This window comes from Parasteatoda tepidariorum, chromosome 6 (genome assembly GCF_982258835.1).
Source record: "Parasteatoda tepidariorum strain Cologne lab strain chromosome 6, Ptep-v5.0, whole genome shotgun sequence".
Classification (NCBI taxonomy): domain Eukaryota; kingdom Metazoa; phylum Arthropoda; class Arachnida; order Araneae; family Theridiidae; genus Parasteatoda; species Parasteatoda tepidariorum.
Window position 1 is genome coordinate 72,805,879 of NC_141760.1, and position 11,911 is coordinate 72,817,789.

At 34.8% G+C, this 11,911-nt stretch overlaps 1 pseudogene; it reads right to left on the bottom strand.

Annotated features, from left to right (window-relative positions):
* Positions 1–834: 834 nt before the first annotated feature.
* LOC147808111 (uncharacterized) lies at positions 835–9,753 on the bottom strand (annotated as a pseudogene).
* Between the last annotated feature and the right edge of the window lie 2,158 nt (positions 9,754–11,911).

Here is an 11,911-nt window from a genome sequence, read left to right on the forward strand (position 1 = left end):
TTACTGGCAGTTTGTTCTTAGTTACAGAATTTTTTTTGAATGCTCTGGGATTCTTAGAGTGGTAAACGAGAAGTGTTTTAAGCTTTATAATAATAATTATTGAATGACCTTTAAATTTAAATTCATTGTTAATTCAAGTTTCATTCAGTAATTATCAATACTAAGCATGCTTTAAATATTTCTCCTTTCAGTGATCTTATTTTGTATGCAAAATGATAACAAACGTTTAATAGTAATTTTTTTTCAGGCCGAGAAGTGTTCGTTAGAATTCGTTTTGTTCATTATCCGAATATGTTTTCGTTGTCCGAACACAAAAAATCTTTCTTGAAAGTGTTCGTTATCCGAATATGTGTTCGTTAACCGAACACAAAAATCTTTCGTGAAAGTGTTCGTTAACCGATTTGTTCGTTAACCGATCTGTTCGTTAACCGATCACCCACTGTAATTCCAAACTCTTGTAAAAGAAGAAATTTTGACTTGGAGTGAAAAAAATTCTTTTCGTCTTAAGCGGTATTTTGCGATTTGGGTTTCGCGTTAAAAGAATTAATTAACACTATTCTTCAGACTCGATCGACGGGACCTAACAATTATTTCGCGTTAAGCGAAATTTCGTGATAAGCGAGTTCGCGTTAACGGGGTTTGACTGTAATAAAGTTGAAATGAATATCAAATATAAACAATATAAGCAACAGTGAAGGCAGATGAGATATGACATAGATGCAGACAAATGTAACAATCAAAATTATTCAACTCGTATAATAAAGTTGAAATGAATATTAAATATATACAATGAAGACAGTTGAGAAATTACATAGATGCAGACAAGTGTTAACAATCAAAATTATTCAACTCATAAAAAAGTTGAAATGAATATCAAATATATATGATATAATAATACAATTATACAATAAAATATATACAATATCAAGTAATACAAATCAGTTGTATCATATCTTAATCTTTTTCGTGAAAGTTAGGTATTTCACAAACATATAAAAACGAGTCTACCTCGACAACTGCACAGATGTGCCTGATTTTCTCAACTGGAACGAGAATGGAATGTTCCTTAGGAGTCAATTTATGCTCCTTTATATGCCTTGGCATATAAGTTGCAGGTGCTACTTGAACAGGGGCTAGCAGCTCTCGACATAGAATGTGACATTGTAAAATGTTATCAACAGTCATAACAACAAATTTTTCAATCTTCACATATTCACTGCCATAATTGGACTGAAGTTTTACGACGGTGTTGTCAGTCCTTCCTGCTCGTGTATATTCTTCGCTGTGATACATGCGAGAATTAAGAATAACTCTGGCATATTCAGATACCACGTCAGGAACAGCCCCAATTGCATCAATGTATGCCTGCCTTTCAGTTGCATTGAAAGTCTTGGAGACTTTCTCCCTGCTAAGTAAATGCACACCATTGCCTAGAGTCCTGCAATTTTTCAATAGATTATAGGAATGTAAGCCCTCATAGAAACTATTTCAGAATTGTCCTTCTGATTAAACAAGTGCTCAAGTTTCTTTTCCATGGCAAATCTATTTAAAATTTGAAGGGGAACACCTTTGGCTGCAGTTACCAGATGCAACATTTTGCCATTGCCATCTTCAAACACAAAAGCTGAATGAGCCCAAAGAGGGCCCAAGTCCCGCACGCTTGAAGCTAAATGTAGCATTTGATGCACATTGAACGTCATGGCAGCAGTTCCATAAAATATCTCCATCTGGATAACAAATTGTGTTAACATAATGTCTGCACCTCTAATGTCAGCGATTGAAACTGACTCCTTTAAGAGCAAGAAGATGGACTCGGAAAGTAATGACAGATGTTGCAGAAATTTGTCCGGAAGGATACCACGGAGGCATGGTAAAGCGTAGAAAAAGAGCCACGTTTTCCACTCATTAGCTTTCCAATATTTCCTTTCCGTGATAGACCTTGGCAGTCGAGTAAATGCATGAGGTGGTTTGATTTTTAACAAGCGTTTATCAATACGCCGCAAATCAGTGGGGGATCCAACATAAAATTGCTCGCCTACACTTGATAAATAGATTTCTGTGATCTGTCGTGTCACACCAAGCAAAACTGCATGCATATACTCTGGGCAAATTCCACGAATGAAGTCCAAGCCTTCAGCAAGAATCAAAGGTGAAGACCTTTTAACGCCTTTTATATTGCCTTTGCCTTCATCGAGAACTTTGCTCATAATCTCTACAGTCTGCTCCTCTGTCCTCAACTCTGGGTCTTCTTCTAATGTGTTATATTTCATGACTCCTTCTATTAATGTTCCAGGATGTAAACACCAGGGACAGCCAAAATAACCATTAAATTGGTTCATATTCTGAACTGCACATCTGGCCGGAGAGTCAAAACACCCACATACAGTGTACACATAGGATTCGACGAATTTGTCTCCGTTTTTCCATCGAATGCCTTGTTCAGAGAGATCGGTGAGTTCTTTAATGTATACTTCCATGAATAACTTCATGTTTGGATGGCCTTTTCCAAACCAAAGACCTCCAACTATACAATGTGCCCATCTTAGATGAGGAGGGAGTTCATTGATGACAGCCTGAATTAGCCACATACTGGCTCGTGATGATTTGAAAACAGGACTTCCATCGCTGTTCATCATTAAACTAATATCTGCATCTTTAAACATATCTCTTCTTTTTGCCTTATACAGTTCGCCATCAGTCAGGTCTGAAACGCTGTTGGGCATATCATAGAGGTTGTCATTAATTTGTTCTAATGATGTTGTGGCAACTGATTTGAATCTATAGGCTTGTTAAAATAAATATTTCATGGTGACCAACGGACTTGATTTAGTATGGAATTATGAAATTATGGTGATTTATAAATTACGAATCCATAAAACTATTACGAGGAATCTATGAATTACGAACATTCATTGAAAGGCACGGAATAAATATTGTCGATGAAAATATCTTCAGATAGTGAAATGCTGAGATTTGAGGTAGGTCCATTTTTCTTTGTTCCAATTTATTGATATTAAAATGGATTTAGAACGAATTAAGGAAAAACGAAAAAGGTTAAGAATTTCATTTAGTAAGCATTTAACTAAGATAGAAAATGCGATAGGAATTGAAATTTCGAATGAATACACGAAAGAAATGAAAGTGAATGAGCTTTTGAGCTTAAAATCTCAGCTCACAGAAAAATTAAATGATTTAATTAAAGCTGATGATGAAGTGCAGTTAAAAATTGAAATAAAAGATATGGCAGCTGAAATAGATTTAAGTGAAGAATATAAAGATAAGGGTATTGAAGCGAAATCGAAAATAGAAAGGAATTTAGAAAATTTAATTGTTAAACCACAAGGTGTAATTCAGATAAGCGAGACAAATGTCGCGGCAAATGTAAATAACTCTGTTCAGTTTGTACCACATAACGTGCAAAATACTTCTAACGTGCAAAACGAAACTAAAAATATTGTCAAACTCCCGAAACTAAATATTCAAACTTTTCACGGTGATTGTAGTTATTTTTTAGATTTTTGGAATTCTTTTGAAGTTGCAATACACAACAATACTTCATTATCGAAAATAGAAAAGTTTACATATCTAAAATCCTATCTAGGAGGAGTTGCATTAAGTGCAGTATCGGGATTTTCACTTACGGATCAAAATTATGACGCGTCAATACAATTGCTGAAAGATAGATTTGGGCGAACTGATATTATAATGTCAACACATATGCATAAACTGTTATTAATAGATCCTGTTAAATCTTGTAATAATATTGTTGGATTAAGAAAAATGTATGACGCAATAGAAATCCAAATTAGATCTTTACAATCATTAGGAGTAGCTGCAGGAACTTATAGTAATCTCCTATGCCCAGTAATTCTACAAAAATTACCCGAGGAATTGAATTTAAATTTTAATCGGCAACGTAAAACAGGTGAATTATTCGATATTTCTTTGTTGCTTCAATTTATTAAAGATGATGTAAATTGCAGAGAAGCAGCATTATTATTAGCGAATCCTAAAAATGCAACTGTTAGAGATTATTCATTTAAAAATAAAACAGATCAAAGTTACCCTAATAGGCCTCATTATTCGAACACCAAAAGGAATGATTATTTAGGCAATAAATCTAGCGCCGCAGTTTTAGCTACACACATCGAAGAACGATATTCACATCCTCATAAATTTGACTCTTACGCGAAAACAAATTACAATTCAAAGCGAAACTTTAATACTTCCTATTCTGATAGACATGTGAATAATTTAAAATGCATTTTCTGTTCTAAAAATCATATGAGTCACGATTGCTTGTTAAATGTGTTTGAGAAGAAGAAAGCTTTAATGTCTAAGGGCTTATGTTTTATATGTTTTCAAAATCATTTAAGTAAATTTTGTGATAGGAATTATCAAAAATGCAAACAGTGTAATTCTTCTTCTCATATTGTAATGGGAACGAACATAATGAAAGAAAAAATGTTTCGGCGCCAGCGGTTGACGCCGTGCAAGGGGGGAAAGGGGGAATCCCAGAAACTCAAAATGCTATATCGTCTATGATTTCTCTTTCTTCTAAAGAAAATAAAATAAAGAGGAGCGCTTGTAATTCGATCTTATTGCAAACTTTTTCGGCGGAAAGCAAAACAAAACAAGGAGTTAATATTCAATTGCGTTGTATGTTAGACGGAGGGGCGAATAAATCTTTCGTTTTGAGAGAAATAGCTGAGTCATTAAATTTAGAAGTGATTAATAAAGAATCACTAATTATTTATACATTCGGAAATGAGATTGCAGAAAAGCGCACATATGATGTGGTCGAATTAACATTACAAAGTTAAAAAATTCAAATCGAAAAATAAAAATACAAGCGGTGGTAATCGACTCGATTACTTCGGCACAAATTAGCATTCCGTCACAATGGGTTAGAAATATTGCTATAGATATGGGGATTGAATTAGCTGATGTTAGTACTTCCAATAAAATACATGTTTTAATTGGTTCGGATTACATATCACAAATTTTAGGTGAAAGGAAAGTAAGAATTAGTAAAAGATTGATCGCAGTGGATAGTATTTTTGGAGCTTTACTACAAGGACAGGATAAGGAATCCAATTCACCGGAGGTGCCAGTTAATCATTTATTTGTTGAAAATGAAGAATTAGATTGTGATAGGATTAAGAATTTGTGGTCATTGGAAGCAATCGGGATAAATGCAGATAAAGAACTATCTCCGTCAGACAAAGAAATTTTGGAATCGTTTGAACAAAATACGACATATTCAAATAAAAGATACGAAACCCGATTATTATGGAGGGCGGATAATAGAGAATTGAATAGTAATTATGAAATTGCAAAACGTCGTTTATTTAGTTTAAACAAAACATTCGAGAGAATAAGGGATTATATTTAAAATACGATGAGATCATAAATGAGCACGTACGGGAAGGAATTGTTGAAAGGGTAGAAGTGGATTTAGATAAAAATATAAATACAGGTTATTTTCTCCCACATCACGCTGTAGTACGCGAACAAAAGGACAGTACAAAGGTTAGGGTAGTCTTCGATGGATCTTCAAAGGGTAAAGGGGAATTGTCATTAAACGATTGTTTAGATTGCGGTCCAAACTTAAACCCGGATTTACTAAAAATTATTTTGAGGTTCAGATTACACAAAATTGCAATTTGCGCTGACATTCAGCGTGCATATTTGGATGTAGGGATCGCAGAACAAGATAGAGAATTTTTAAAATTTTTGTGGATAAAAGAAAAGGGTCCTAATCTCGATCTCAGCAATCATAATATCCAAACTCTTCGATACAAAAGGGTTACATTTGGAGTTAAGTGTAGTTCATTTTTGTTGTCAGCAACAATAAGATTACACATAGAGAAATATCGCAAAGACTATGGTGAAGCGTGTGAAATGCTCCATGAACTCTATGTAGATGATATGATCGACGGAACTTCTGACGTGCAGGATGCCTTTCGTTTGAGTAAGGAGATGATATTTATTCTTGGACAAGCTAGCATGAATCTACGTAGATGGACAACAAATTCTCCGATTCTTGGCGAAGCATGGAAACAAGCTTTTATAGATTGCCGAGAAACATCTCAAGAAATGGGCGTACCTTTAAAGATTTTGGGACTTATCTGGAACAATGTTGAGGACAACATTAGATTCGACAGTTTGAAAAGCTGAGATTGCGCAAGGCGATAACTAAACGAATTATCTTGGCAGCATGCGGTATGCTTTTTGATCCCATTGGACTGATAAACCCCTTCAGTATTAGAATAAAGCTTTTGTTACAACAGATTTGGGGAAAAGGCATTTCATGGGATGAGTGTATTCCCACTGAAATAAAGGACACATTTATTGATTGGTATATGGACTTGGAAATACCTAGGCGATATTTCGAAGAACTGGATTGGGAGTCATTAGAGATTCATATTTTTTCGGATGCAAGTCCTAAATGTTATGGAGCTGTAGCTTATTTCCGGATGAAGAATATTACGAGCTTTATAATGTCTAAATCTCGCCTAGCCCCTTTAAAGAAGCTTACTTTACCGAGGTTAGAGCTGATGGGAGCATTAATTTCTGCAAGAATTGGAAGTTACCTCAAAGACACTTTCTCGAAGTTAGATGAGAAAAGAATATTTTACTGGACAGATTCTACAATTTGCCTACACTGGATCAAGGGACAATCCGATGATTGGAAGCAGTTTGTTAGAAACAGAGCGATAGAAATAAAGGAAAAAACCAATCCGGATCATTGGCATCATTGTAGCGGAAAAGATAACCCTGCAGACAAACTTACACGAGGAATGAATGCACAAGCTCTTTTAAACGATACTGTTTGGTTATCGGGACCTCCATGGCTAAAAGAAAGGAATATCTCATACGATGAAAGCGCCTCTTGTCCTGACTTGCATAACGTTGTAGGAGAGAGACGAAAAGTTGTAACTTTACATTTAAAAACTGTATCTATTCAGCCGTTACTGAATCTTGATAATTATAGTGACCTAAACAAAGTTCTCAGAATTACAGGATACATATTTCGTTTCATTCATAACTGTAAGGCAGCACACGAAAAGAGAATAGGAGCAATCACAGCGAGTGAACTAACCAACGCTGAAACTTACTGGATTAAAGTTGTGCAACGAATTGAATTTGAAAGGGAATACCTGGATTTAAAAAACAATAGTCCCATACATCCAAATTCGAAATTATACGATTTAAATCCAATTTTGTCAGCTGATGATTTAATAGCCTTAAAAGGAAGGTTACAAAATTCAGATTTCGATGTTCAATCAAAGCACCCAATTATCATCCCAAATAAGACAAAATTTACAGAACTCTTAATATTTAAAGAACATAAAAACTTGTGTCACTCTGGTGATTCGGATACACTTACACAATTGAGAGAACGATTTTGGATAATCCGAGGCAGGCAAGCTGTAAAAACTTGTTTGAATAAGTGCTTTAAGTGTAGACGATTTAAAGTTAAACATGGAATTCAGGTAGTTGCTCCATTACCTGCAAATAGAACTTGTGAAGCCAATCCATTTGAAGTTGTAGGCATCGACTTTGCTGGTCCTGTGTACTCAAAGGACCATGATAAAATTTACATCGCATTATTTACATGTGCTGTAACGCGAGAAGTACACCTAGAAGTTGTGTCGAATTTAAGTACAGAACATTTTCTTTTGTCATTCAGACGATTTATCTCCAGAAGAGGCATTTGCCGGATTGTAAATTCTGATAATGCTTTAACTTTTAAAAGTGCTGACATTGAATTCAAGAGACTATACATGAACATTAATGAACTCGAAGTTCAGAACTATTTTAGCAAAAAGGGTATAGAGTGGCAGTACATAGTTGAACGTGCTGCATGGTGGGGAGGATACTGGGAGAGAATGGTTCGAATAACAAAAATCGCATTAAAGAAAATTTTAGGGAAATCATTTGTTTCATTTGAAGAATTGCAACTATTTTGGCAGAAATTGAAACTATAATTAATTCGCGTCCATTAACGTATGTTTATAATGAACCTAATGAACCATTCCCTCTCACTCCTGCTAACTTTTTAACTGGAAGAAGATTAACAGCTTTACCTAAATGGTCAGGTAATGCAAATTTTGAATTATTTAAAGGTAAAAGGGATTTGATAAAAAGATTTTTGTATAGGGAAAAGATTCTAAATAATTTTTGGAAAAGATGGAAAAGGGAATATCTTCTTCTGTTAAAAGGTGTAAATTTCAACAAACATGTAAATGTAAACATTGAATTTAATGTAAATGATATAGTTTTAATAGGTGACGAGAAAATACCAAGACAACTTTGGAAGTTAGGAAGAATTCTTGAATGCCACAAAGGTCGAGATGGCAGTAAGATCAGTCTCCGTGAAAACGTCTTCAGGGGTCATAAGACGCCCAGTACAGTTATTGTATAATTTAGAAATTGCACCAAATGAGTGAGTAACAAATTACAAGTTGATTATGAATAAGTGACTGTTTTTATTCTAATTCGAATTTATGGTTTTTTTTTTTTTTTTTGCTGATATTGTTTTCATAAATTTTTGTATGATTCATTATTTATGTCGTGAATTGTTAATTTGGTAGTTTAATGTGGAATTAGTATTAGTATAATTTTAAATTCTATTTGTAAATTGTTTTTGAACTCTCTTTCGGGGCGGGAGGATGTGGCAACTCAAGCCACGAAATAGGTTAAATCCCCACAAAAGGGATTTCTACTAGGCGTCTTCCCTAACCGAGGGAGAGTTCAATCAGAATGAATCTGAAAATGGCGAGATAAACATCTCGTCAAATCCAAAAAATCTGATTTGAATCTATAGGCTTGTTAAAATAAATATTTCAGATGTTGACAAGGAGTCACGAATTGCATCCATATCAAGCAGGGCTGCAATCTGCTTTCTTATGGATAGGGTGGCAAAGAAGGTTCCTTCCTTTAAGGTTTTGGCACTATGAACTTTCTTGCACAAAACATTGGGACAAACCATAGGATCATTAAATTCTTTGGTAAGTTGGCCTTCAAATTTACCCAAATAATTGTTGCAGTCATTGCAATAGAAATGAAATGACATAGAGTCTGCAGTCCCAAAGATTTTGTTGAAGGAATGCTTGGTCTCAGGAAGCACAGATTGGCCGAAAATTGTATTGAACAATTTCAACAAATCTTCAACTGCAGTCCAAGATAATTTATGCTTCATTGCATAGACCATAATCATTAAAAGAGTTTCAGCAGTAGTAGAAGATGAATCTGGAAACAAAGGCTTCTCGAAACTCTTCAAATTTTCAGCCAAGTGATCAGATGTAAACGTGCGATCATAATAGATCTCATCATCTTCATGCAATTCAGCGCATTCGTCCTCTGAATGCATACCTTCACCATCGAAGCAAGGATCGTCAACATTTAAAGAGTCTTCCTCGTCGTCAGAGCTAAAATCGCCGAAAGCTTGTCCAACCGTTTCAATAACATTTTCTGCTTCCTCATGCCTAGTCTCTTCGGCTAAATTTAATACTTCGTTAGGTACAATCGATGACTGACCTTGCCATACAGATGTTCGAGGTACAATCGCTTTCTGGCCAGTAGCATCAGGCTCCAAATATTTTTTCCTCTTCTTAACCAGATGCTGATTTTCACTCATAATTAAGCTGCTTTAATAATCAAAACAAATAATCAGAAAATAATAATTCGTCTGGATTCGATTGAATAAGATAAGAGGTACAATAGCATTCCTTTTAATCCGCTATAAATCAAAACTATATTTGTTTTGATTTTGGAATAATTTCGTTCACTTCACTTCGTTCTTTTGACAGGCTCCGTTTTTCCTCAAACAGTAGTAGATTACTAATTTATTTTCGTCACACTAGACTATAACGCACAATGCACTTAAGGCGACTGTCTGTCTGGTGACTGTTTTCCCGGGAAACATCTATATAGTTCATATGAGGATATCAGAATTCTGATCCTCAGGAGAAGAGATGGCTCCTACACTATGGTAGCCTGACGACCCGCGCATAAAGTCAGACACTTTAAAGTAGAACAGTTTAACGAGGAACGATACCGTGCACTCTCCGTCCTTACGCAGACTGATCAATGGGTCACCTACTTGCTTACAGATCCTAGCCAGTGATGCTTGACTTGGTGATCTATAAGGAAAGCAGGTCTTTATGATCACTCTACTGAGGGACAAATTCTGAAACTGGGGGAGAAAAATCAATTTTCTACTCGAAAACTAATGTTCCTTAAATAATTTGAAAACAGGCCAGCCATCAAATTTTAAACATCTGCAAAGGTGTATCATCGATGAGACATAGGCCTAGAGCAGTGCTGGATTACCCATTAGGCCATGGCCTGGGGCCCCCAATGATTAGGGGCCCCCTTAAAATGGATTTTTTGAAAATAAATTTTAAAAAAGTAAGAAAAACAATAATTTAAAAAAAAATCAATTTCAAATATATATTAATAAAATAAGATAATTTTTATTAACGTTATTAATTTTGATAACCTAATAGATAAGTTTATTGATCGCAAGAGCAGAAAAAAGATTTTTGAATACCGATCTTAGTGGTGGTTAATTTTGTAAAGTGTAAATAAATTTCACAAAATAATTTAACAACAATATTAATAATTTAACAAAGTAAAGTAAAATTTAGTTTACGATTACTTATTTTTATTTTAAATATACTTTCTTAAATGAAAAGACGTGTAAATACTTTTATATTTGAATAAATAAAAAATATACGAGAAAAAAAAATTTGTATCTAAGGGCCCAAAAATTTGAATGGTCTAGGGCCCTCCGTACGTTCAATCCGGCACTGGTATAAAGGAGATGGAAGTTTGCGTAAGATCAATGTATCTATGATTTTTGTCAGCGATCAACCACAGTACTTTCAATTCCACAGATTTTACGAGATTATTGATTAATTTTGCAGAATTTCGATTCCATCTACAGATTTTCCATTTCTTCTGCAAATTTTCGGTTCCTTCCACAATTCTTTTTAAGCTCAAACAATATATTTACGAAGTATATAGTAGATTTCTATCGATGATTTGCTAGGTACTTAGTACGAAAATCTTGTTTCTTGCAGCATTTTCATCTATCACTTTTACTCCTTTGCAACCTGTACCCCTCCAATACCTGGATGCCCCATTACGGGGCGGATTATCAAGAGATCATGAAATCAAAAAAAATATTAAAACATGTGCGAAAAACTTTTTTTCTTCAAAAAAATAGTTGGCATTAAAAAGCCAGGAACAAAAAATATATTAATACAATAGTGAGGGTCATTAAAAAAAATTAAAGCGACAATAAAACTTGTTGCAGAATGGATAATTGGCAACTTCTCTGAGGATAATCCGAAGATCAGCAATTTTGATCCTCAGCAGAGGGGATGGCTCTTCTGATTTGATAGCCCGGCGACCTGCACTCGAAGTCGAGCACATTACGGTAGAACAGTTTAACGAGGATTGATTCCGCGCACCCTCTGTACCTACGCTACCTGATCAAAGGTCACTCACCCGCTTTCTGACAGCAACCAGTGACGCTTGATTTCGGTGTTCGTACTCACGATAATGCGTATACGTATATCGTAGCAATATCATTAACGTATCGTACAATGTAATACGCTTACGATAATATGCTCGTATTTACGATATGCAACTACGTAACCGTGTATTTACGATCAGACCACTGTGGTAAAGCATATATATATATACATCCCCGAGGATGATCCGAAGACACATGCCGTCACAATTCATAATCCTTGATCAGAATCCTGCAGATGGAATGGCACAGCCTCTTCGGTAGCCCGAAGACCTGTACGCTATATATATATATATATATATATATATATATATATATATATATATATATATATATATATATATATATATATATATATATATA